The 27,207-nt window shown below is 40.8% G+C and overlaps 1 long non-coding RNA gene across 1 annotated transcript; it reads left to right on the top strand.

Moving 5' to 3' along the window:
* Positions 1-343: 343 nt before the first annotated feature.
* Positions 344-7,979, top strand: LOC109265860 (uncharacterized). The gene is made up of 4 exons (XR_002079386.2): positions 344-597; positions 3,043-3,179; positions 3,340-3,589; positions 5,065-7,979. It is a non-coding gene; the product is annotated as an uncharacterized LOC109265860 (long non-coding RNA).
* The last annotated feature ends 19,228 nt before the right edge of the window (positions 7,980-27,207 follow it).

Here is a 27,207-nt window from a genome sequence, read left to right on the forward strand (position 1 = left end):
CCTCTGACGTGCCAGGCACTGTCCTAGACTTTGGGGTTGCATCGGTAAGCAGAACAGAAAGATTCCAGTCCTTGCAGAGCTCACATTCAAATGAGAGAGTCATAAATAAACAAAAGCAGAATAAATAAGTGAATTAGAAAACATTTCCAAAAGTAACAGGTGCTCTGGGAAAACCAGAGGTGGATAAGGAGGATCAGGAGCACTTGAGGGGCTTGGAGGGGCTGCAGCATTAAATGGGGTAGGCAGAGTGGACTTCCTCTGTGAAGGCGAGAGTGCGTAAAACCGTGAAGTCCGTCAAGGAGCCAGCCACCCGGGTGTCTGGGAGAAGAGCAGTGCCAGCAGATGGGCAGAGGCAGAAGAAGAGCAAAAGCAAGGAGGCCAACGAGGCCACAGCAGGAAGCTGCAGGAACACGGTGATAGGGGCAGAGGTCAGAGAGCAGGGGTGCCTGGAGAGGGCCCAGCTCTGGAAGGGTCGGTGAGTCATTACAATGACTTTTGCTTCATTCTGTGTGAGATGGCGAGCCACCGGCAGGTTGGAGCAGAGAGGAGGCAGCATCTGACTATTATTCGAAAAGCAACCCCCCTCCGGCCACTCCGGTAAGTCCAGATTGTAAATGTGTGTGTGGAAGTTGGGAGGGAGACTCCAGAATAGAAGGAGGAAGACCAGTTAGGATGCCATTGCAGTTGCCCAGGCGAAGAGAGGGTAGGCGGCTGAACTGGAAAGGTAGCAGTGGATGTGGTGAAAAATGGCAAGGCTTTAGAGGTATTTTGAAAGGAGAGCCTTTGGGATTTTCTGATGGTAGATACAGGCTGCAAGATAAAAAGAGTCAACATGACTCTGATGGTTGGGGCCTGAGAATTTTATTATCAAAGCAAACCAATTCCTCAGTTCTGTTAATGAAGAAGCAACGAGAGCAGGGGCGGGGGCAGGGATGGTCTTGGCTTATGATGGCAGATACGGACTGTCCGATGGCCAAGGGACAATTGCCAAGGACATCCTTTTCTGCTCACTGCCCCACCCCTGACAAGGCACCTTGGACCTTTATTCTCTCCACCCTTTCCCTCCCCATCTTCCTACAGACCCAGAACAAGAGCCGATAGACCTAAACGGTGTCATGCATATCTAGATTAAGTTGTTTCCTCTTTTCTGATGCCATTTGTCCTAATACTCTTCAAGCTTCCAGGAGTGCTCAGAGCCCTGATCTGGTGGGAGCCATGAACAAATGTACCGTTCATGGTTTTAGAGATGCTGATTCAATGTCCCTTCAACTTTCAACTCCATAGAAGCAAAATGGGTTAAACACAAATTTCATGGATTGAGGAAATTTCATGGGTTTTTCTGAACCCACCTGAAAAACTGGTTTAGTAGGTGCCATTTCAGTTACACCCTAACCCAAGCCCAGAAGTTCATATTTGCTCTTTTTACAGAAGGCACCTCATTAAATCACTGTCTAGTCCGTAACCAGCTTTATTGGGACATAAATTCATTTCCCTAAACCAATAAATGTTAATTCTTCACCCTGGAGATTCTAGTCGGTCTGGTTTTATTCTGCTCAAGCTCCTGAGGCTGCCATCAATTACTCATGTTTGGGTTTATATGTCATTATGGAATCACTTTAGCTAGAACTAACGGGAAGTGAAAGGGACAGTAAAGCTAAGCCTCATTCCAAAGAGAATATACAGAAGAGGGCATTCACCTGAACCCCATTATTCTTTTCTATAAATTAAAATATCCTGGCATTCTGCAGCAGCAATCCATTATATTTAGATTCTCCGCGAAAGCTGGGGCAGGCAAGTGGCTGGTACTAAGGGCGGCAGCTGGAGGGCCTGGATTCAGAAGGCTTGGGCTTGAGACCTGCTTTGCGATAACAAAGTGTGTGACTTTCAGCCAATCGCTAATGTCACAGAAACCCAGTCTCTTCATTTGCAATGGAGCACAAAGCGATACCTGTCTCACAAACTGGGGAGAAGTACAGTGGGGGGGCAGGAGAGCGGCAGCATCTGGTTCAGAGGTGGGCTCTCTCTTTCCGTTCTCCATTATTAACCCCAATTTGCCCCAGCAGCCTTCCGCTGGGTTCTTAAACAAGTGATTTAACCACTTTGAGCTTCAATTTCCCCATTTGAAAAATGGGGCTGATCTTATCTCTCCTCCACTTTCCCCTCACGAGGAACACTGATACAGATCACCTCTGTAATGTTCTTAGCATCTGACCGGAAATGGGGTCAATTTCAGAAGAATGTAATACCACTGAAGCAGGATTCCATTTTTAAAAACAAAGGCATTATCTCTCCAACCAAATGTTCTCTCCTATGATGGAAGGTTTCTCTTTAAAGCCGTCAGCTCTTTTTTTCCCTCAGATAGAAAATGGCTTCCTCTCTCAGAACCATATATAACTTCAGAAGCAAGGGGGGGAAAAAGCAGAGTTGGCAAAAAGTAGAGGTGAATTGAATGCCCGTACATCCCATTCAGGATAAACTGCCCTTGGTGTAAAACAGTCAGTAACATTTTACAAGGAAAAAGTGCGGATAAATGACTGCAGTCCCAGGACAGTGCTCCTGATGGCTTTTTATAAACCATGCACGCTGCCTGGACGCCTCTGTGCCTGCTCCACCCCCCCCCCCCCCCCCAGCAGCCTCCACTCCGGAGAAAGATCGTGAGCGGGGCTTTGAGCCAGCCATGCCCTCAGTGCCAGCAGGCTCCAGCCAGACCTCGCTCCATCTGCAAGCCAGGGAGGCTCATGTTAGCATGGGCTCCTTCCTGGGGCTGGAGCGGGTCCTGCAGCCAGACTTGGACCTCGAAAGGCAGAAAGAGCCCAGTGCTGAGCACTGAACAAAGGAGGAACGGAGCCACAGGGTGAAATGGGACAGGCATGAGTCACCCTGGGAAGCCCGCCTGCCAATTACAAACAGTGTGACCTTGAACCACTTCTTGAAAATGAGATTTGTAAAACCTATCACATAGGTTATTGGCAGGATCAAGTTCTATAACAAATGCAGGTAACACAGAGTTGGTGTTCGATATGTTGTTATCCTCTTCCCTAGTTACCGGGGTTATAGCTCATTTAGTCCTCACCAGGATGCCGCCGAGCAATGAGGATTTGTAACTGAGGAAACTGAGGCACAAAGTGACTTGCTCAACAGCCACCTGTCTGTCTCCAACACCATCCAACTGCACAGAGGTCAGCCTTTTTATCAATAAGGAAACTGAGACTCAGAGAAGTGAGTGGGTTAAATGTCTTTCCCAATCTCTCTGCGGGTCAAAGTCAGGACTTCAAGTTTCCAATTGAAGGCTCTTTGTTGCATTAGCTTAGAGTCTTAGAGATCATCTTCATTTCACAGATAAAGAAACTGAAGCCCCAAAGGACAATGACTTGCTCACGGCCAGACCCTAAATATCAACAAAGGACCTTGAGCTCTTTCAGAATACTCTAATATGTCTTCAGACCCTGTGATCTCCCAGCCTGGTGGTTTCTACTTGACTCACTGAGAGCCTGCCTTGCACCAGACACAGTCTCCACTCAAGGAATTAACAGCCAAGTGGAAGAAGTCCATCTGCCAGGACACCTGAGTGGCAGGTGTTACTACGGGGGTAAGTCTGGATGGGAGGGAGCGCATGGGAAGGACATCTGATCCAGCCTGGAGACGTGGAGGTTAGTGCCCTCGAGGGAGATCGATCTCAGCTGACGGCTGTGCAGGAGGTAGTCAAACAAAATGGAGGGAGAAGAGTGTCCTATGTTCAGGAACTGGGAGGAAAGCACTAATAGCTGCAAGTTTAGGGAGTGTGGCCCTATTAAGAGGATTGGAGCAGGAGGGGGAAAGCAAAGAAAGACCAGGCTAGAAAAGGGAGCCAATTGGCTAAGGCCATGTAAACTGCTCTAAGAGTTGGAGCTCCACGCTGTGAAAGGCAGTTGTTCCTTGTTACCCAGCGGACGTGCCTGTGAGTGGGAGGGCAAGACTTCTTTCACCCAGAGTTAGCAATTTCGTCTGCTAAAAGACACCATCAGTCTCCCAGCAAGTCCAATTTCCCATGAATAGCAGACAGAAAGGGGGAAAAAAATCAAACTATTGCATAATGTATCTTGATTTCAGTAGCCTTCCTTTCTCCGTGAACAAGACGGAGAAACACGGAGTGACAATCGTCCTACTCTATGAATCTATCGTATTTTCATTCTGGACATTTTAACCCAAAGAGTTGATGAAAGGGCTGGTGGCCTGCTCAAGAGAAGTCTCTAGCAGCAAGCCACAAAACTCTCGCCCCTGATCCTTTTCTGGTGTGCCTGTACCAAGGCTTTGAGGAAGAGGTGGAAGGCTTGTTTATCAAAACAAGAGACTCCAAGATATCAGGAATATCCAGCACTTCAAAAGAAACAATTTTACGAATCATCAATAAAGTCATATAAATAAAAATATAGCAAGGACAACTGTATTTAGACTCAAAGAATTCTCATCCTGCATTTAGACTCAAAGAATTTACTGCATTATGAGGAAGAACTTGATAGTGGTTTGTGCGGGGGTGGGAGGGGGGAGTATTTTCATTAACTGCGTGACAAGATTGCTAACCAACACGAACTGAGAAGAGCAGTTTTTTGTTTTGTTTTTTGCTTTGTTTTTATTGGAAGTGGAAAGAACTGAACAAATGGATAAAGTCTGGCTTGTATTTTCAAGTGAGGTGAGGTCTGGGGCAGGCGTGGTCCCAGTGAGGGCCATGACGAGTATTTCTGGGAGTGACTCCTGCCCACCCCCACAGGAACGCCTCCCGTACACCCCCAGGTACAGAGCCCCTCCAAACCTCCTTTCCTACTCCCCCTAGCAATGGCGTAACTGCTGGGAAGATGCAATACAGGAGGCTGCGGGGACATCTCCTGCATTTCCATATTTCACCCCATTAATAGGTTCACAAAGCGGCTTTGGCTAGTGCACTCAGGGACTTGGAGAAATCATAGGTCTGACCCTTTCTAGCCCCTAAAGCTCTGGCACAATGCCCTTTCCTGAGAGTCCATGACCTTGCCAAGCTAGTGCTCATCAACCTTTTTTTTATATCAGTGTGTGTTTCGTTCCTTCTAGTGGCCCCTCGACCCTACGTGTTGAGAGACCGGATAGATCTGCCGGACCAGCCCTCCAGACATCCTAGACTGGCCTGAGTGCTCTGTCCTAGAGACTGGCCCTGCATGCATGGCTCTCTGCAGCGGGACTCTGCCAGTGCCAGAGGGGACGTAATCCAGCTGTAGTTCACGATGATCAACCCATATTCACTGGAGGCGTGGTGAAGTTTCTAGAAATGTGGGGTAGGAGAAACAGCTGAATGACTTGGACGATTTGTCTTGGGGAGGTATTAGTGCAGATACGATATTTGTCTTTGGACATCTGAATGGTCATCTCATAGGGAAAAAGTAACAAGCATGCTCTGTGGAGCTCCGACATAAATAGCCAGCTCTGAAATGTGTAAAATGAGTTGAAACATATTTTGGTTTGTGGAAAGGCCGCACTGCCTGACAATTTAAGCCATCCATAAATGAAATGAGCTGCTTAGAAAAGGAGCAATTTCTCTGTCATTGGAGGTGTTCCCAGCATATTCCTGAAGGCCAGGGGGCAAGAGTGTTGCCAAAATTACGCCCACTTTGGTAGGAAGTTGGAGAAGAGGTTGAGTTCTTTCTGAATCTATGGTTCTCTAACCTGCTGGATCTTTGTTCAGATCGCGAGGCTGCTCTGTGTCACCCGTGTAAGTACATAGATCCCTGAAGATCAAAAGACAGAGAAGAAAATGCAGGGGACTTGAGTCCGTCGTTATCTAGGCTTCCTTTCTGAATTTATTTCATGAAATGGATGAGACTCTGGAAATTGTGTTATTTCCCTAGACAAACTATCCTAGTTTATATCCCTTATCAGAAAGATTTCCGTTTTCTTCCTCCTAAATCTCTAGGCCTAACTCTTAAGCCCATTCCTTCTGGCTTGATGCTCCGTGAATATGAAGAACAATCAATCATATCCCTCATTATACCAATTCATATAACTAAAAACGCATCGCGTAAAGCTTCTCTCCTCTAGGCTGAGAAATTCCAGTTCATTTCCTGCTCTTCTTAAGTGCTCTTTCTAATGATCACTTCCCTGAGTTCCTCTAAAAGTTCTCTAAGACCGAGCACAGAACTCATAATGACTCTATTTGCTATAACAGTGTTCCCCAAAATGTGTTCCGTGGAACATTACTTAATGTTTTGTTTTGTTTTTTTAAGTGCCCTGTGATCCGATACATTTGGAACATTCCAGTCTAAGTGAAGTTAATAAGATTCATCAGAGCTCTCCCTGTGCATTATGAATCTCCTAGACGGGGATGCAATATGTAGCATCTCCCCAAACTTATGTGCACAGAGATCTCTTTTAGAGCATCTCAAAGGCCTCATGTTCCACCACAGAACACAACCTAGCACGTGTTCCACTATAAAATGATGTCCCCCCTCCCCCCCCCCCCCCCGCCACACACACACACACCACAGAGCTCTCCATCCTTGAGCCCTTTCCTAGCTACGTGATCAGGCCTCCCTCTCCTTCCCTCAGGAACCACCTCCCCAGCCAGGTTTGTCTCACAGCCCCACCTTCCTGCCACCACCTCTGTTGGCCAGACCCAAACTTCAGTCCCAGGCTAAGCTAATGTGGTATAACAGAGTGCTGATGAGCAACGGAGGTGCCCAGGATCTCAACCAGGGCAACCCCTTCAAGAGCCAGAGAAGACTAAGAATGGCCCAGGTGGCTTTCCCACAGCAGGAGAGAGAAAGTGCTGGGTCTGTAGCTCCCAGTTCAGTGCTCCTAAAGCTCACCAGGGAACTGGTCCTCAAGCCGGGAACTCACTGCAAAACCATTTTCCTGGGCCTCACTTCAACCTCGTGAATCAGACTCTCTTAAAAGCCTTTTTTTTTAGCCCGCAAGATATCCTAGGGCTCTGCCAGGTTTGGGAACCACGACATCACATAGCACCAGCTCCAAAAGCAGGGTCACACATAAGTCCAATTTGGCCTCTGCTCCCAATTTATTTACTAGTCTGGGGAATTCAACTTATCTGAGCCTCTGTGTCTCCATTGGTAGAATGAGTCGTTGGGACCACCGGTTGACCTGTAAGATTCCTTCCAGCAATTTGATTCTGTCATTACTAAGGGCTACCTTAGTTGTGCTCAATGTTTACCCATCTATTCTGGCTGGCACTATTTCTCCTGACTCTGAGTATTTGCATAACTATCTTTGCGTAACCATAACCAAAGCATAATATATATGTAAAATATCTCCACCTTATAATAATATTTTTGGAGTGTCTCTGATGGAACAGGTGCTTTACAAAGTTATTGCTAATGCTTACAACAATCTTCAAGGTATTAATATCCTGTTTTAATAAAAAGAAACCAGGTGCCTACAATGTGAAATAAAATTTTCAAGGTCATGCCATTTTTAAGCTGTGGAACTGGATTTCCAAACCAGGTCTGCCTGATTCCAGACACTATGCTCTGTCCACAGTGCCACACTGCTTGTAATGTGAGTCATGTTTCCTCATTAAAGGTGTAAGTTTTCTCCTCATGCATCCCTTACAGCACCAGCACCTAGCTGAGTATCAAGTAGGCACTCAATAAATATTTGTTGACTTGATTAGTGGATTAACTCTCTCCTTCTACCTGGAGCAGAGACCACATCTTTTCCATGTTGTAAAAAAAAAAAAAAAAGAAAAAAGTGCAAAACCCAGAGCCCATCTGCAAGTTCTCAGTTAGCTCACAGGAGCAAATTACATCTGTGTAGACCGCACCTGTAGATGGAAGCTTAATTAATAGGCTTATCTTGGATTGAATGAGTCTAGGATACAGTACCTTAGGCAAAAGGCACAGGGGAATGTGTTGACTTGGAGGGGGCATGTTTCATTTCTCTCGTTTCATACCATTAAAACCATGTTAATGAAAATGTATTATTGGTAGTAATAATAATAAAGATGAAAATCCTCCCTTTCCTGATCCCTTACAAATGTTGTTTTTCATTTTGAATCCTAAATCCTCCAGGGAGAACAGGGAGGGAGTGTCACAAATCCAGATAATGATCTTGGGTATTACACTGTTCATTTGGAGCTCTGATTTAGCTAAGCTGACAGATGTTGGGGAAAAACATGTCTAGCCTGAAACTCTCCGGTGGCCGCCCAGCTGTGGCTGCAAAGAGGAATTGAGGTTTCTCCAACAGAGTTTCACATTCATTTAGATTCCAGATTTGACATGCAGAATCGCCCTGCTCTAAAGGTAGAAGTTGAAGCTCAATGATGTTGGGAACTGACTCCAGCCTGATGCTTTGGGGACTGACAACCGAGCCTAACCACACAGCTCACTCAAAGTCCTTGAAATTACTGTCGCTGGTTATGCCCCGCTGTCTTGACAAAAGTGCCTTTCTTATTACCGGGTTACCATTTACACTAGGAAAAAAAAAAAAAAGCACCTTGTGTTAACCGCCATCATGTGACACTTCCTTTGTTCTCTCCCCACAGCAGTTTAGAAGAGGGGAATATTTAATTCACCTTTAAATGATACCACTTTCCCTAATGACAGTCAGAACTCATGTTTTTTCCAAAATAAATAGGTGAGAGGCACCCTGGGAAAAGACCCACTTCAGAGAGACAAAACAACAAAAAGGGCGACCTTTGATGTCCTTGGGCCTTAGTTTTCCCACCCGAAAAAAATTTTAAAGGCATTTTGATCTCAAAGGAGAAAATCTGCTCATTAAATATAAGGCAGGAGGTCTGCTCCTTCTCATCAACGGTGGAGGGAGGTCAGCACTTGGCCTTGGCTTCAGAAAGCAGAGGTTGGATGAAGACATTGCGGGAGGCTCTTCCTGGGCTCTAAACCTCAAGTAAACAAATGAGCCTGGATTTCATAAACGCTTACACAAAATTTACAGCACCTAAATAGCCTAAATGTTTTCTGAGAAGCAGAAGCCTTCCGGTAATCTAGAATACGTGGCTTAGAGCATTGAGTGCTAATTTTTATTACAATGAAGACTGTGGACAGGAAAAAAATGAGGGAGTTACTTGTAAACATATTTAAACTAATTCATAGAAAAGAAAAAGACATCGATACTTAATTTGTCACCATAAATGAGTTCTAACCACTGGTCTCTTAGAAATACTAGTGTACTAAACATTTTCTTAGAAATACTAGCCTCCAGGCTCATTCAGAAGAGCGTGGGACTCTTGATCTCAGGGTTGTAACCTTAAGCCCCTCATTGGGTGTAGAGATTACTTAAAATTAAAATCTTAAAAAAAAATGCTAGCCTACTTATACCTCAACTCCCTTTCCAAGTAAATAAATGCATTTGCAAACAGGGTTTGAAAAGAGAATTTTAACGAAAGAGTCACTTAGAGGTCAACCATGCCCTGGGACAGAGGACTGTGGGGAGACCCCTGACCCCTAGCCCCTGTCCCTCGGTCATGACCAAAGTCTTGAGGCTACCCTCTTGGAATTTTATTTCTTTCTTAGACTCTGGGCCCTGGCTGTGTTCTGTACTACTTTAAAAGTCAGCCATCTCGTTTAGAAGACATTAGTAGACTCATTGTACCAGCATCAGCTCTGCCATAATGTCATCAGAATTCACTCATGTCTTGCTACAAAATGGGAGAACAAAGGTATTACTCCAGGGTCAATTGTCCATGAGAATGCCTAGAATTTGTATTGCACCTTTATTTTATAAGGGCTCCAAAGTCATCAGAGGAAGGCATCCACATCTAATATAGCCCCAGAGAATGATAGCATCATTCCTTCCTTCCCCCATCTTTATGATGGAGACAAAGACTCCTAAGCAGAAAGTTTATGTACCTTGTTCAAGGTCAACCAGATCATTCCTTCACTCATCCAGCAAATGTTTGTGGAGCATCTCTTCTGTGCCAAGCTCTACGAGGTAAAGGATGACTAGAACTCTGTCCCTACCCCCAGAGGGGCAGCAAGGGGGGATGGAGAGATTATACAGGGAGGTGGTGAGGCTATCATTGAGATGTGGACAGGGAGCTACTGGAGTAGAGAAGAGAAAGCTCCTATTTATCTGAATTGGGGCAAAATCCAGAGTAGAACCCAAGTGTTAATTTAAAAAAAAAAATGCCTACTCATCCCTCTCCTAGACAAGCAGTTCTCGCCCTAGCAGAACGTTAGAATCACCTGGGGAGCTTTCTCAGTACCGAAGCCCAGACTCTCCACAGACTCATTGAATCAGGATCTCTGGTACGAGGGCCTGTTATGGACTGAATGTTTATGTCCCCCTAACATTCATATGTTAAAATCACATCCCCAGGACGATGGTGTTAGGAGGTGCAGCCTTCCGGAGGTAACCAGGTCACGAAGACGGAGCCCTCACGAATGAGACCAGCACCCTCATAGGAAGGAACGGAAGAGTTCTCTTTCTCTCTGTCTCTGTCTCTGTCTATGTCTCTCCCTCGATTCTCTGTCATGTGAGGATACAATGGGAAGATAGCCATCTGCAGACTGAGAAGTGGGTTCTCACAATGTAACAGATCTGCCAGCACCTTGAACATGGACTTCTCAGCCTCCCGAACTGTAAGGAATAAATGATTGTTGTTTAAGGCCCCCAGTCCATGATATTCTTGTTATAACTGCCCCAACCAAGACAGTACCTGAACATTCATCTTTCTTGAAAGCTTCTCAGGTCATTCTGTACTGTGCTATCAGTGGAGAACTCCCATGTTAGACTAGACCAAGGCTGTCTTGACAAAAGCCAGTAGGTCACGTAATAAAGCAGTGTTGTTTATCTCTTTATGTGCGTGCCATCTCCCACCTTCTAGATCATCAGCCCCTTCAGGCCAAGGACTAGGCTTTTAACTCTTCCACAGCTCCATTCAATCCTAGGGGACCAAGCACGCCATACTTACTCAATAAATATTCAGCAAGCACCTCCCTCCACTTCAGCGAAGATAACAAAATGATGCTTGAACTTGTCCATGAACGTCTTATGTTCATAACTCAGTGGCTGAGGTTGTGCCAACACAATAATGAAGTATCACAGGTAGGTTTAGTTCAGCTGGATCAGAAGGATGTGTATGATTAAATCCAAAGACAATGATTGACTTGATGTCCAGCCACCATCTGCTAATGAGTTTTTCCTCTGGAAAAGTGGAAAACAAAAATGTTGCCCAAGACAGCACACTGCCATTTATCAGAGGGCAAAAGACTTCAATTCCAGTGAAATGGAATTTTTTTTTAAAAGCAAGTTGACAGCATCCAGCTCTCAGTTGGCAATCAATGGATATAGAGGGAAATGAATTCAGGCTTTTGTTGGATTAACTGCTGGCCTTGTAAAACGGAAGCCACCAGGAAGCTGTGCCAAGTTTGGGGTCCACTAAATCAGTCAGAAGTTTTCAGCGTTAAAGTCTCCCTGACAATGGCTGTCTGGGACAGCAGGACAAATGGAGGCTGCTGGCTGAAGCCTCCCTGGTGAGATGCTGCTCAGTGAGGTGCCCATGCCAGCTCGCTTCTCCTATGCCCAAGACAGAGTGGAACTTTTCTGACTGAACTAAATCCTCCAAGCCTCATTAAATCACGCTTTAGTACCACATTGTTCGGCCATCGCGGCTCCCAGTGTTGTATGTCAAACCTGTCCCCTCACCGTCTCGGATAATAAAATGTTTTATGGTTTTGCTGGATGATTGCTCCGCGTCCCTTTTATTTTCAAAATGGCACATAATAAATACCCCCACAGAGGAAAGACTGACTTAATGGAAAACACTGCACCGGGTAGAGCCAAAAGCAATCAGGCTCACCCTGAAAAGACAGCACAGCTGGTGGGGGTTCTGGAACCGTGTCATTTGCAAATGTTTTCTCATCCATTCATGAAAAGCACGTCTAGCAGGATGTAACTCTATGCCCACCCACCTCCCCCCCCCACAAATAAGCGGCCTATGAACAGTCAGCCCCCCCATACGGTCAGTCCTGACCTGGCTGCAATGACCAAACCTCAGTTCAGCCAAAGGTACCTTGTAGAAAGATCCAGTGGACACGTGCATGCTGTGCTACAGGAGAGCTGACAACTCCTACTCACCTCAGGAGGCCAGGGAGCACCTTGTCATTCTCGGCACATCTGTACCTTCCCCCTGATGGCTAATCCTGTGAGTCCTATCACTTTGTTGTCTGCTAGAGTAACTACCATTCCCTCTCAAAAAAAGTCCAATTTAGCTTCTAAAGAAGGGACCTGTTATCTAGCATCGAGGACGTATGGAGTTCTGTTTCGAGTTCAGTCTGATATTTTGATATCCCAATTCAATTATTTTAATAATACATAGGCTTGAATTTCAATCTAACCTAGTTCAGTCGACTTTAAAAAAACGAAACTTTGATGCCTTTTTGTAAAAATTAGCATTTGACTTTGGTTTTAGGTTCCAAAATTGGTGTGATATATTCCATTTTGGCTTTGAAGCTTTTGCTAAGTACTTTGTTATAGTCAGACTCATTATCTGGGATAGGACCATGTTTGCGAATTGTACCCTGATCACATGATCACTGCTGGGAGATTCTGCATGTAATTTAGCCAAAAGTTAGCATTGCTCCCAATATAACGGTTACGAATGGACATCTCTAGACCTATTCATTTAACTCAGGGGAAATTGAAATAATTTCTTCTTTGATCGTTCTTATTTAGAGCTCTGACACAGCCTTTAAGGTAACCTAGAGACATACAGGTTAGCCAAAGAACTGTCTGTTTTGCTTCCTAGCATAAAATGCAAACGTCAAACATCTTTGAAGGGTGAACAGATACATTTATTCGTGGTCACTAATGGCCATCTTTAATCAATGACACCATCTCTTTAAGGAAACAAATGAGTCGAATTTGTCTTGTAAGTAGGAGATAATTCATTAATGAAGTTATTGCTCTTCCCAGCCAGGACATTAGCCAGCAACTGGCAAAATGTACTTTCTCTGCCAAGGTCCTATCAGTCAAGAGAAAGCAAGTATTTCTCTGTCAAAACCATCATCTCCAATATAAAAACCTTTTTAGAGTGAAAGAGGCTTGTCTCAAGTAAGACCATCCAGGGGCAGCACAATGGAGGAGGGAGGGAGGGGGGTGGGGGGCCCACAGGTGCCTGAGCTGCTGGCTTTACCTAGCGAGCCAGTGTCCAGGTCATCCGTAGTCAGCACCGCAGGCCCGTGTGCACCACAGGACGATGTGCGCAAACCAGCCACCATCTCGGTGGAGAGGTGGACATGCCTCCCTAGGAAGCTTTCATGACTCTGGGAGGAAATAAAAAATAACCAGTCATCTTGGCACACTTTTCCTAGACTCTGCCCCATCACTGGAAAGCAAGACAAAAGCCTGGAGATGCCCAAGATATTGAAGGCCTTGCCAACCTCCCTTCTGCTGTGGTCATCTCCCCAGGCACTGAGAAGAAGGGAATGGTCCATGTTGTGGCTCGAAGATGAGTTCCCCAAGCTTTTTTTATTGCATACCCTAGCCATAGATGTTCTGAGCACCCACTCCTGGTAAGTTTACGTTTATTTATTCATGTGTAAATCAAAACTAAATACAACTATGTTAATATATCATGTGCATTTTTTAACTTATACATAAAACAGACATTTTATAAGAATGAGATCAAATATAGGGCTCGTGTTGACAAACTAGCTATCTCGGTCAATCTTTCCGGTGAAAACAACTAAAGATGCTAGGTATGTATTTTCTTAAATCTATGTAAGTGTGAGGATAAACTGGCAAGAAAGTCATAAGTCTTCAGAGGCCAAAAACTAACTGAAGATGGAACCCAGGAAGTCAATGGAGCACGCAGGCAGCTTCTACCTGGGGACATTTGCCTAATCTGGTGAAGTCAAGCTTGAGTTTTCATGGCCATGGCAATCAAAGGGCACAGGAGATAAGGACCTTCAGACCTCTCCACTTGTAAAGAATCTGATGTGAGTCCCCACTTACAAAGCTGGAACCCCAAAGGGCTATACTCTCCATGTACGAATGGATTCAAAGTACAATCACGTCCCCCACTTAGGAGACAGCAGAGGAATTGGCCTGTCTTAAATCTTGACATAAAGTAAAGAGGAAAAGAAATGTATCTTGAGAATTTGTAACCAGCAATTGACCCTCACACAGCTTTTTGGTTCAAGTTCTCTGGGCCTTAAGCCAAGACTTTAGTTTTAAGTGGCCTTAGGTAGGGGCCCCTGGGTGGCTCAGTCAGTTAAGTGTGTGATTTCAGCTCAGGTGATGATTTTACGGTTCTTGAGTTCTTGAGTTCGAGCTCCGCATCCACAGAACTGACAGCTCAGAGCCTGGAGCCTGCTTCAAATTCTGGCCTCCCTCCCTCTCTGCTCTTCCCCCACTCACTCTCTCTCTCTCTCTCTCTCTCTCTCTCAAAAATAAATAAACATTAAAAATTTTTAAAAATAATAAAGTGGTCTTAGGTAGGTAGTACCACCGATACTTGATAAAAACAAACCAAGGACTCTCTGGAATAACCCATCCTTGACTTTGGCCTTAAAGAATTCCAACTGACAAAGTTCCAAGAAATCAGATATCATAACAACAACAACAACAACAAATCACAAAATACCCAAGGAAATAAGGCACTCTGAGCAAGAGCCTACAGAAACAATTATTAGAATCAGTCATGGAAAAACTTGAAATGCTAGAATAATCAGATACAGACTACAAAACAAAAATACATGTTTAAAAAATAAAAGAGAGATTGAAAATCTATATAAAAGGGAGAAGAAATTATGTGATCAAACTTATCTGGAAAAAAATGCACATAGAACTCTTAGAAATGAATATTGTGTTTGAAATTAAAACTCAGCAGATAGTTTTACCAGCAGATTAGAAATAGCTAATAACATAACTAATAATGAGGAGATCTTCAGAAATTATCTGAATTTCAGCGCAGAGAGACAAAAAAGTTGGAAAATGCATAAGTGACACTAAAAGCCAGAGAAGAGTGAAGGGGGTCTGTTGTACATCCAATCAGAGTTGCAGAAGAAAAGAAAATGAATGAGGAGCAGAAAATACTCAAGAAAAAATAGCTAGGAATTTTCCAGAGTTCATGAAAGACATTAGCCTAACATTCAGGATATGTAAGGAATCTCAAGCAGCAGGTTAAGTTAAAAAAATACAGGGGCTCTTGGGTGGCTCAGTCAGTTGAGGGTCCAATTCTTGGTCTCAGCTCAGGTTATGATCTCACCATTCATGGGTTCAAGCCTCACGTGGGGCTCTGTGCTGACAGCACTGAGCCTGCTTGGGATTCTGTCTCTCCCTCTCTCTGCCCTGTCCCTCATCTCAAAATAAATAAATAAACTTTAAAAAGAGAATCCACACCTGGACACATCATAGTGAGATTGAAGAACACCAAAAAACAGAGATGAGAGAAGAGCTGTGTTGTCTACAAAGGAACAACTATGAGACAGAGAAGCTGACTTCTCAATGGCAGCCAGAAGACAACAGGAAGATACAGAAATGCACTTGAATGGAAATAAAAAGCAATCTAGGATTATATATCCAGCAAAAATATCTTTCACGATAGAGGTGAAATTTTCAGACTCTCATTAAAAACAATCTTAAGGTACTGCAGTCAGGGAAAACAAATTATCTTTTTTTTTTTTTCAATATATGAAATTTATTGTCAAATTGGTTTCCATACAACACCCAGTGCTCATCCAAAAAGGTGCCCTCCTCAATACCCATCACCCACCCTCCCCTCCCTCCCACCCACCATCAACCCTCAGTTTGTTCTCAGTTTTTAACAGTCTCTTATGCTTTGGCTCCCTCCCACTCTAACCTCTTTTTTTTTTTTTTTTTTCCTTCCCCTCCCCCATGGGTTTCTGTTGAGTTTCTCAGGATCCACATAAGAGTGAAACCATATGGTATCTGTCTTTCTCTGTATGGCTTATTTCACTTAGCATCACACTCTCCAGTTCCATCCACGTTGCTACAAAGGGCCATATTTCATTCTTTCTCATTGCCATGTAGTACTCCATTGTGTATATAAACCACAATTTCTTTATCCATTCATCAGTTGATGGACATTTAGGCTCTTTCCATAATTTGGCTATTGTTGAGAGTGCTGCTATAAACATTGGGGTACAAGTGCCCCTATGCATCAGTACTCCGGGAAAACAAATTATCTTGAATGAAATATATTAGATGGAAGAAAAATATGATGAGGAAAAAAAATACTAAATATATGGTTAACTCCAAACACATGTTATATAAATTACATAGAAACAAACTATGTTGCTGCATGGTGAAGGAAAAAAAACAGTCTGGGTCCCTGGTATCTTACAAAACTTCATTCTCTGAGCACATACTTGGACTCTTTACTTCTCAATGTATTGTGAGTGAGTGGGATTAAGGTATGATTTATACACAATAAAATGCATACATCTTTTTTTTTTTTTAACTTTTCTTCTTTTGTATAGGATACTGTATTCTTTTTTTTTAATTTTTTTTAACGTTTATTTATTTTTGAGACAGAGAGAGACACAGCATGAACGGGGGAGGGGCAGAGAGAGAGGGAAACACAGAATCGGAAGCAGGCTCCAGGCTCTGAGCCATCAGCCCAGAGCCCGACGCAGGGCTCGAACTCGCGGACCGCGAGATCGTGACCTGAGCTGAAGTCGGACGCTTAACCGACTGAGCCACCCAGGCGCCCCTAAAATGCATACATCTTAAATGTTTAGTACAATGAACTGTGACACCCATGTACAACCACATAACCAACAGCCAAACAAGATATAGACTATTTCCCTCCCTGCAGAAAGTTCCCTTGTGCCCCTTCTCAATTTCCCTCCTCCTGAGGCAACCACCCTTCTGATTCTTATAACTCTAGATTAGTTTTGCCCTTTCCTGAAACTTCATATAAATGGAATTATGTGAACTCTTCTTTTGTGTTTAGAGTCTTTTGCTCAACGTAATGTTTTTGAAATTCATCCACGTTGTATATCAATAGAGTATCCTTTTTATTGTCGAGTAGTATCACATTATATGAATATACAAATAACTTATTTATCTATTCTCCTATTGATGGACATTTGAATTGCTATTCTTCTGCTGATCCATTCTAATTTGGGATTATTGTAACAAGGCTACTATGAACAATCATATATAAGATTCCTGGGGATGCACATTTTCTTTTGGGTAAATACATAGAAATGAAATTTCTTGTGTCGCATAGTAAGTGTAAGTTTCTGAATATGTGACTGTCAGTTTTTGAAAGAGATTACCTCATTACAGTGCTACCAGCAATGTATGAGAATTTCAGATGCTCCAACACTTGATATTCTCTCCTTTAAAATTTTTTTTGCCACTCTAGTGGGGTTTTAATTTTCATTTCCTTGATCACTAATGATATCATGTGCTTATTAGCTATTAATATATCTTCATTCAAGAAATGGCTACTTAAGAATTTTGTCCATTTTTATTGATTTGTTTCTCTTTCTATTGTTGATTAGTAATAGTTCTTTGTATATTCTAAATATGAGTATTTTTCCAAATAAAGGCTGTCTAATGAATAGAAATTTTTAATTTTGGTGAGGTCAAAATCAGTGTATTTTTGTGCCCTATCAAGAATTCTTTGCCTCCTTCAAGTTCACAAAGATATTCTCCTGTTTTCTTCTGGAAGCTTTATGATTTTTAAAATTTTAAGTTTGTAATCCATCATGAATTAGTTTTTGTGGATGATGTGAAAAGGGGGTCAAGGTGCATTTTTTTCATACAAATATCCAGTCATTCCAACACCATTTAAAACACTTACCTTCCTCCCATTGAATTGCATCAGGGTATTTATTAAAAATCAGTTGACCATATGTATGTGGGTCTGTTTTTGGCTTCTGTTCTATTCCATTGATCTGTCTATCCTTACATCAGTATAATATTATCCTTACATAACTACTAAACTTTCTTGATTATTATAGTTGTATAATGTCTTAAAATCATCTGTGTAAATCCTCCAACTTTATTTTTATTTTTCTGGATTGTTTTGTTAGATATTTTGTATTTCCATAAAAATCATGGATTCATCTTGACAATTTTATCATAAGCATCTGCTGAGCAATGGATTGAGATTTCACTGAGTCAGTAGGTCAATTTGCGGAAAATATCTTTATACTATTTATTTATCCAATCCATTAACATTCTATCTGGACTTTTTAAAAGCCATTTCTATCCATTTAAGGTTTTGTCACTCAGTCAAAATTGACTCTAGTTACTAAATCAATAAGGGAATATAGGTAGAATGTCTAATTTCCAGATAATAAAGAGGGGCAGGGTAAAACAAATGTTTAATTGCTCAACCCAAAGACAGAATGAGGGGTGGGGGGTGGGGGGAAGAAAAGAAGGATATAGAAAAAACCATCATTGAAAGCATAAAAGAAGGCTGTGGAAATATATCCAAATAATGTCCAGTACAATGAATATGAATCGTCAGCCAGGATGTCAAATAGAATGTGCTGCTGGCTCCCTCCACCCAAAACAGTTGCAAAGAAATTACAGAAGCAAGAGGGGGAAAGAGGATTTCAGAAACTAACCAAAAATTGAGAGAAAATTCTGGAAAGATGGAAGTATGACTTGAATTGGTATCAGAGGATAGGTGGGAAGGTAAGTGGTGTAGCCTGTGGTTGGGAGAAGGCAGAGATAGAAGCATAGATTGGTGGGAAGATTTTAAAATTCTACTCTTGCCTCTTTTCCATAACTGCCTTGATGTATTCTTTGATTGTCTCTTCTCTGTAGAAATCAACGGAAACAGCCCACACTGCAAGTTCAGTCGTCCAAGAGGGAAAATAAGGGAAGTGCATATATGCTCTGCTAAAGTGAGTAGTTGAGGAAAATAACCATTAGCTGACCATCTACCCTCAGCCTTAATTCTTCTACAATTTGCCTTCCAAAGCCCCAGAGCTGGCAGATAACAACCTGCGAGGATTACCTTTTTCCGTGTGGCGTTTCCCTAAAGGTTGGAAGTGAAACTGTAATCATAGTTGCTCCCTGGCACCGTGGCAGCAAAGCAGGGGCAGTCATCAGTGACTTGTGGAGCTTGGACCTTCCTCACAGGCTGGCCCCTCCTCTCTTTTTCAATTCAAAGACATGACAGATTGGAGTCTGGCCTTCAGCCCCCTTTTCTTTTTTTTTTTTTAATTTTTTTTTTAACGTTTTATTTATTTTTGAGACAGGGAGAGACAGAGCATGAACAGGGGAGGGTCAGAGAGAGGGAGACACAGAATCTGAAACAGGCTCCAGGCTCTGAGAGGTCAGCACAGAGCCCGACGCAGGGCTCGAACTCACGGACCGCGAGATCATGACCTGAGCCGAAGTCGGCCGCTTAACCGACTGAGCCACCCAGGCGCCCCTTCAGCCCCCTTTTCAATGCACCCTTCTGGACCCTCGAAGAGTGCAACCACCTCCAAAAAAAATTCAATGAGCTAGACTATATATACCATCTGAAGCAGAATTATGAGATCTGAGAGAAGCTCAATGAATATATTAAGGAGATAAAGGAAGATATTAGCCACTTGAAATAAGAATAAGAATCCACTTTTAAAAGAGGAAATATTATACGTAAAAATATGAAAATTGAAATAGCGAACAAGATAATGAAATAAAAATAGACCTGGTAGAACTAAAAAAGAAGGACTTGTGAACATATAAACTGGAAGGTCATATTGAGGAACTTTTGAGGAGGCAACAGTCAAGACCCAGAGATACAAACATATAAGACAAAAACTAAAAGATATGAAGGGCAGAAGTAGAGGAACCAGTATATAGGTAATAGGAATTACAAAAATGAAGAATCCAAATGAAAAAGAGAAAACATCATAAGAATGATGGAGACAGGGGCACCCAGGTGACTCAATGGGTTGAGCACCCGACTTCGGCTCAGGTCATGATCTCATGGTCTGTGGGTTCGAGCCCTGCTTCAGGCTCTATGCTGACAGTTCAAAGCCTGGAACCTATTTAGGATTCTGTGTGTGTCTCTCTGTCTGCCCCTCCTCTGCTCACATTCTATCTCTGTCTCTCAAAAATAAATGAACATTTAAGGAAATTTTTTTAATTAAACAAAAAACAGAATAATGGAGACAAACATCCCCCCAGATAACTCAAATTGAAAGAACTCCTAGAGCAACCAAAAGGAGAGATAAGAAAAAATTCACATTTTAGAGAAATTTAAGAATATTAACAATAAGGGGCATCTGGGTAGCTCAGTCAGTTAAGCAGTCAACTCTTGATTTTGGCTCAGGTCATGATCTCACAGTTCATGAGTTCAAGCCCCACAGTGGGTTCTGCACTCAGCACAGAGCCTGCTTTGGATTCTGTCTCCTCCCCTCTGCACGTATGATATCACGTGCATGATTTCTCTCTCTCTCTCTCTCTCTCTCTCTCAAAAATAAATAAATATTTTTAAAAATTTAAGGAGCACTAAAAATAAAAAGAAGATTCTACAAGATTCCAGAGGTGGGGAGAAAAAATCACCTCTAAGAAAAACAAGAATCAAGCACAATGAGCTATCACCTCATACTTATTAAAATGGCTACCATTCAAAGCAATTTTTTATTTTTAATGTTTATTTATTTTTGAGAGAGAGAGAGACACACACAGACAGACTGCGAGCAGGGGAGAGGCAGAGAAAGGGAGAGACACAGAATCCGAAGCAGGTTCCAGGCTCTGAGTCCTCAGCAAGACTGACGAGGGAGGGGCTTGAACTCACGAACCATAAGATCATGACCTGAGAAAATGGCTACCATTCAAAAGAAATGACAAGTGTTAGAGAGGACGTGGAGAAAAGGGAACCTTCATGCACTCTTGATGGGAATGTAAATTAGTCCAGACACTAAGGAAAACAGTGTGGAGGTTCCTCAAAAAATTAGAAGTCAAACTACCATATGATCCAGCAATCCCACTTCTCGGCATTTATCCAAAGGAAATAATAACAGGATCTGGAAGACATCTGCACTCCCATGTTTATTGCAACATTATTCCCAATAGCCAAGATAGGGAAAGAACCTAAGTGTCCATCAACAAATGAATGGATAAAGAAGATGTGTTATATAATATATAATGAAATATAATTCAGCCATGAGAGAAAAGGAAATCCTGCTGTGGATTCCCTACATGGTCCCACACAGAGGGGTTTTGAGGGCATCATACTAAGTTAAATAAATCATGCAGAGAAATACAAATACTGTATGATATCACTTACATATGGAATCTAAAAATACCAAACTCATAGAAAGAGAGAGTAGAATGGTGGCTACCAAAGCCTGGGGGCAGGGGTGGGGGAGGCGTGGAGGAGGGAAATGTCAGTAAATGGTACAAACTTCCAGTTATAAGATGGATAAGTTCTGGGGATCTAGTGTGCAGCATGGTGATTACAGTAATAATACTGTATTATATACTTAAAAATTGCCAAGAGTATAGATCTTAAATGTTCTCACGGCAAAAAAAGAATAGTTATTATGTGACGTGATGCCTGTGTTAGCCAACACTATGGTGATAATAATACTGTAATATATAAGTGCACCAAATCAACACATTGTACACCTTAAACTTACACAATGTTACGTATCAAGTATAATTAATAAAGCTGGGGAAAAGAAAGAGGCATCAAATTGACATCAGGTATCTCAACCATAATACAGGATCCAAGAAAATGATGGAATAATATTTTGAAGAATTTCAGTGAAAGAATTTTGAAACTATAATTTAAAATATACAGCCAACTCATTATGTAGCTCTGACGAGGTAATAAAAAATATTTTCATGCATCTGTGACCTTACAAGTTTGCCACATTTGGGGGGAAGACCCACATTTGGGGAGACATACTTAAATAGCTGAAGAGAAGATCCTAGGAGATTTTATATATGAAAACTAAGATATGTCAGATATGAAAACTAAGAGTCACTAAATACTTTTGTGAAATGCATTGTTGTCTTAAAAAATAAAAAAACAACAAGCAGAGGAAAGGGATATGACCAAACAAAAGAAAACAGGATGTGTATCCACCATATCTAGAGCTAAAATTCTACACAATCTTAATAAGATTAGAGGAAGAGTTTCAACACAAAGGAGATATCACAGCATGCCAAGTACTTGCAGTGTTAAGAAGACACGGATATTAATATGCTTAAGAAATCAGAGATAAATAAATACAAGCCTGTGTCTTAAGTTAAAGGAGGCTACCATATAAAAAAAAATAAAATACATAATATTAAATTAATAGAAGAAAACTCACACCCATACAATGGAAGAAAGGAAGCACATGCTATGGAACACATGAAGTAATTCGCTAGCAATTAGTTCTAATATCATAATAATTAAAGTAGAAGTCATTATGCTAAACTCAATTAGATAATACAGAACTTTATATTGGATTTTAAAATAAACTACAACAAAATAAAACGTTAAAACATACAGACAAAAGCAGCACCTAAAAGACTCATGGAAAGGCAGAAAATAAAAGATTGATGAGACACATATGGTCTAAAATAGAGCTGAGTAGTAACCTTAGTGTCCAACAATGTATGTTATAAGGCAAAAAACATAAATGACCAAAAAGTGGTAAAATAATAGGAGAAAAATAAATCAATCATAAATCATACTTGCAGCAGACAATACTGTCTCAAAATATATTAGGCAATAATTGATAGAACTGCAAATGAAATAAAAAATCAACAGTTGTAGATGGAGATTTAACTTACTCTTCTCAGAAACCACAAAGTTGAGCAAAGGGCACTGAAGATATAAACTATGTAGTGAGTACGTTTGAGTTCAGAGCATTTGCATTTTTAAAAATTTTTTAATGTTTATTTATTTTTGAGAGAGAGACAGACAGACAGAGCTCAAGCAGGAGAGGGGCAGAAAGAGAAGGAGACACAGAATCTGAAGCAGGCTCCGGGCTCTGAGCTATCAGCACAGAGCCCAACATGGGCTCAAACTCATGAACCATGGGATCATGACCTGAGCCAAAGCTGGACACTTAAACGACTGAGCCACCCAGGTGCCCCACATTTGCATTTTTACAAACATGCATGGGACATTTACAAAAGAGCTATGTGTTAGGTCATAGATGAAAATGCAAAACGTCCAAATGACCAATATCTTAAAACTAGGTAATGTAATAAAATAAAAAATTAATTGTAGGAGTGCCTGGGTGCTCAGTGGGTCATGATCTCATGGTTCCTGGGTTCGAGCCCCCGTGTCAGGCTCTGTCACCCTCTCTCTCTGTCCCTCCCCCACTCACTCTCTGTTTCTCAAAAATAAATGAATAAACATTAAAAAAATAATTGTAAAGAATGGCTTTAAAAAAATCCTGTGGCTTTGGAAACTAAATAACATTATTAATAAATAATTCTTGAGTTACAAAAAAAAAGCAGAAATGAGGGAAATTTTAAAATGGGAATGAAAACACTATATGTCAAAAATGTGGAACATAAGAGGTATTTGATTTTTACAGCTTTAAATGCATGAAGTGATGGAGGTATGGTGGTAATCTTCTTGCAATATATAAGTATATCCAATTAACACGCTGTATACCTTAAACTTATATAACTCTGTATGTCAGTAATAAGTCAATGAATCTGGAGGGAAAGAGAAAATAAGAAAGGTTAAAGATAAACAAGCATCTGATTAAGTGAGATGGGAAAAAGGTAGTGTGACAAACCCAAAGAATCAAAAAAGAAGGGAAACAATAAATGCAAAAATCAATGAAACAGACTAAAAAATGATAGAGCTCATTAAAACTGGTTCACTTAAGAGGCTCGTAAAAAGAAGCAAACCTCTGATAAAATAAGAGAAAGATTTTTTTTTAATATTCAAGTAAAAATATACAGACAGAGGAGAAATAGAGAGACTTTTTAAATAAGAAGAGGGTGTCATAAATAACTAACTGTTAATAAATCTGACAATTTGATAAAATGGATAAATTCTTAAAGAATACAAAATGCAGTATATGGTACAAGAGGAAATAGGTAACTTGAACGGACAAAGTTATCAAGTATTAAATACCTGAAGTATTCAAACATCTACCCTCTCAAAAAAAAAAAAGTTGGGGTGCCTAGATGGCTCAGTCGGTTGAGTGACTGACTTCGGCTCAGGTCATGATCTCACGGTTCCTGAGTTTGAGCCCCGCATCGGGCTCTGTGCTGACAGCTCAGAGCCTGGAGCCTGCTTCGGATTCTGTGTCTCCCTCTCTCTGCCCCTGCCCTGCTCACTCTCTCTCTCTCTCTCTCTCTTTCAAATAAATAAACATTAAAAAAATTTTTACACAATAATAAACAGCCAAATGATTTTATAGGTGAGTTTTACTAAACTTTCAAAGAAGCACTAAATTCTTATACAAGCTATTCCAAAGAAAAGAAAAGAAAAGAAAAGAAAACAAAACAAAACAAAACAGAAGCTATCCAGCTCATTTCAGGCAACTAGTGAAACCTCAATTCCCAGAGAAGATGAGAATAATAAATAAATAACAGCATTTTACTTATGAACATAAATGTAAACAAGTTAATCTAGTCCTACTGTGGTAGGGTCCCCTCCCTAAGGAGAGGGTAAAAAAGAGAAAAAGAGAAAAAACAAAAAAAACTTAAGGTAACCTGGCTATGCGTGTATGTGACAACATCCCTCATGACCTTGTAACATGAGACCACTTAATCAGAATACATGTTTGTGTGTGTTACCATATATGGAAGACAAAGAAATAGAAAATGTATAAAAAACTATGCCACGTGATGCTTGGCGCTCAGTTCTACAGTATGAACCCAACTGAGAGTTGCTGGAGGGAATAAAGTTGCTTCCTGGAAAAAGCCTTTGTGTTGTGACTCTGCAAGAATCCTGCTACACTACAGTGTATTATAAATACTAATATATCATTTTCAAGTGTGATTTATCCATGTACTGTAAGAATGATTCAACATCAGGAAAAAAATTCTATCAGTGCAACTTCACACATTAGTAAACATTATCTCAATGCAGGAAAAGCCTTTATTAAAATAAAACATCTATTCATAACTTTAAAAAAACCTTAGGATAAAAAGAATAGAAAGGAACTTACTTTATTGGATAAAATTTATATACAAAAACCTATAGTTAATATTATGCTTAATGGAGAAACTTTAGATGCATTCCCTGTAGCGTTGAAAACAATGCAAGGATTCCCAGAAGCCTCACTACTTTTAACATAACTAGAGTTTTGCCCTATACTGTAAGGGAGAAAAGGAGGTATGGTTAAAAATTAGACAGGAAAAGATAAAATATCTGTCATCCTCTGATGATATGATCATCTGTTTAGAAAACTTAACAGAATTGAATTCAACCTATGAAAAGCAATAGCCAAAAATAATCCATTCACAAGTGCAACAAAAATTATTAATTTCCTTGAATTACATTAATCAAAAATACACAAAATCTCTATGGTAAAATATTTTAAGTTCTAACAAAAGAAATAGAAGATGATCTGAATAAATGAAAAGATGTTCCATGTTTTTGGATGAGATAATATAATAAAGATGTCAATTTTCCTCCAAGTTAATCTATAAATTCAATATGATCTCGAAATTCCATTTGAATTTTCTGAAATACTCAACAAATTTAATCTAAAATTTTTGTGAAGATACACTTATACATAGTTTAGTTGGCCTTGAAGAAGGGGCAGGCATTTGACCCACCATACTTAGAATACTCTTTTTTTTTTTTTTTTGAATTAAGACTTCATTTTTTAGAGCAGTTTTAGGTTCACGGAAAAATTGAGAGAAAGATACAGAGATTTCCCATTTAATCCCTGCCCCCAATACATGCATAGGCTCCTCGCTTCATTATCAACATTTCCCACCAGAGTGGCACATTCATACAATTGATGAACCTACATTGGCATATCACCTAAAGTTTGTAATTTACATAAGGATACACTGTTGGTGTTGTATATTCTATGGGTTTGGACAAATGTAGAATTACTTAATCCATCTTTACGGTATCTTACAGATAAATCTTACAGATTTTCTCTGTGTAAAATTCTCCTTCTATTCATTTCTCCCTTCTCCCTTACCCTGACAACCACTGATGTTTCTACTGTCTTCATAGTTTTACCTTTTCCGGAATGTTACATAATTAGAATCATACAGTATGTAGTGTTTTCAGATTGGCTTCTTTCATTTGCTAACATACATTTAAGTTCTTCCATGTACTTTCATGAGTTGACAGTTCAATTTTTTTTAGTGTTGAATGATATTCCAATGTCTGGACATACCACAGTTTCTTCACTAACAGAAGAACATCTTGGCTGCCTCCAAGTTTTGGCAATTATGAATAACAATGCTGGTATTGTGCCGATTTTTGTGTAGACATATGTTTTCAATTTCTTTGGGTAAATAACAAGTATGATTGTTGGATTGCATAATATGTTCAGTTTTCTAAGAAACTGCCAAACTGTCTTTCAAAGTGGTTGTACCATTTTGTATTCCCACCAGCAGTGAATGTGAGTTCCTGTTGTTTTACATCCTTGCGAGCATTTGGTGCTGTGAGTGTTGTGGATTTTGGCCGTTCTAATCAGAGTGTGGCCATATCTCGTTGTTCATAAGAAATTCTTTGTGTATTTTCCTTTTTTTTTATGTTTTATTTATTTTTGAGAGAGTGCAATTGGGGGAGGGGCAGGGGATCAGAAGTGGGCTCCGCACTGACGGACTAACAGCAGCAAACCCGATGTGGGGTTCGAACTCATGAACCACAAGATCATAACCTAAGCCAAAGTCAGGTGTTCAACCAACTGAGCCACCCAGATGCCCCTGTTTGTGTATCTTCAATAACAATCATTGTACTTTGCAAATATTTCTCTCTTTTGCAAATAGCTTATCTTTTCATTTTCTTGACATCGTCTTTTGCAGAACAGAAGGGTTTTTTTTTATTTTAATGAAGTCCAGCTTACCAATTGTTTTATTCATAGATCCTGCCTTTAGTGTTGTACCTCAAAAGTCACAGCCATTCCCAAGATCATACAGGCTTTCTCTTATGTTATCTTCTAGGAGTTTTATAGTTTTACATTTTACATTTATGCTTGTGATCCATATTGAGAGAATTTTTGTGAAGGATATAAGGTCTGTGTCTAGACTCATTTTTTTTTTTTTTGCATATAGATGTCCAGTTGTTCCAGTATCAGTTGTTGAAAAGACTAACTTTGTTCTGTTGTATTGCTTTTGCTCCTTTGCCAAAGATCAAATGACTATATT

This window comes from Panthera pardus, unplaced genomic scaffold (genome assembly GCF_024362965.1).
Source record: "Panthera pardus isolate Hobbes unplaced genomic scaffold, ASM2436296v1 HiC_scaffold_1, whole genome shotgun sequence".
Taxonomy (NCBI): domain Eukaryota; kingdom Metazoa; phylum Chordata; class Mammalia; order Carnivora; family Felidae; genus Panthera; species Panthera pardus.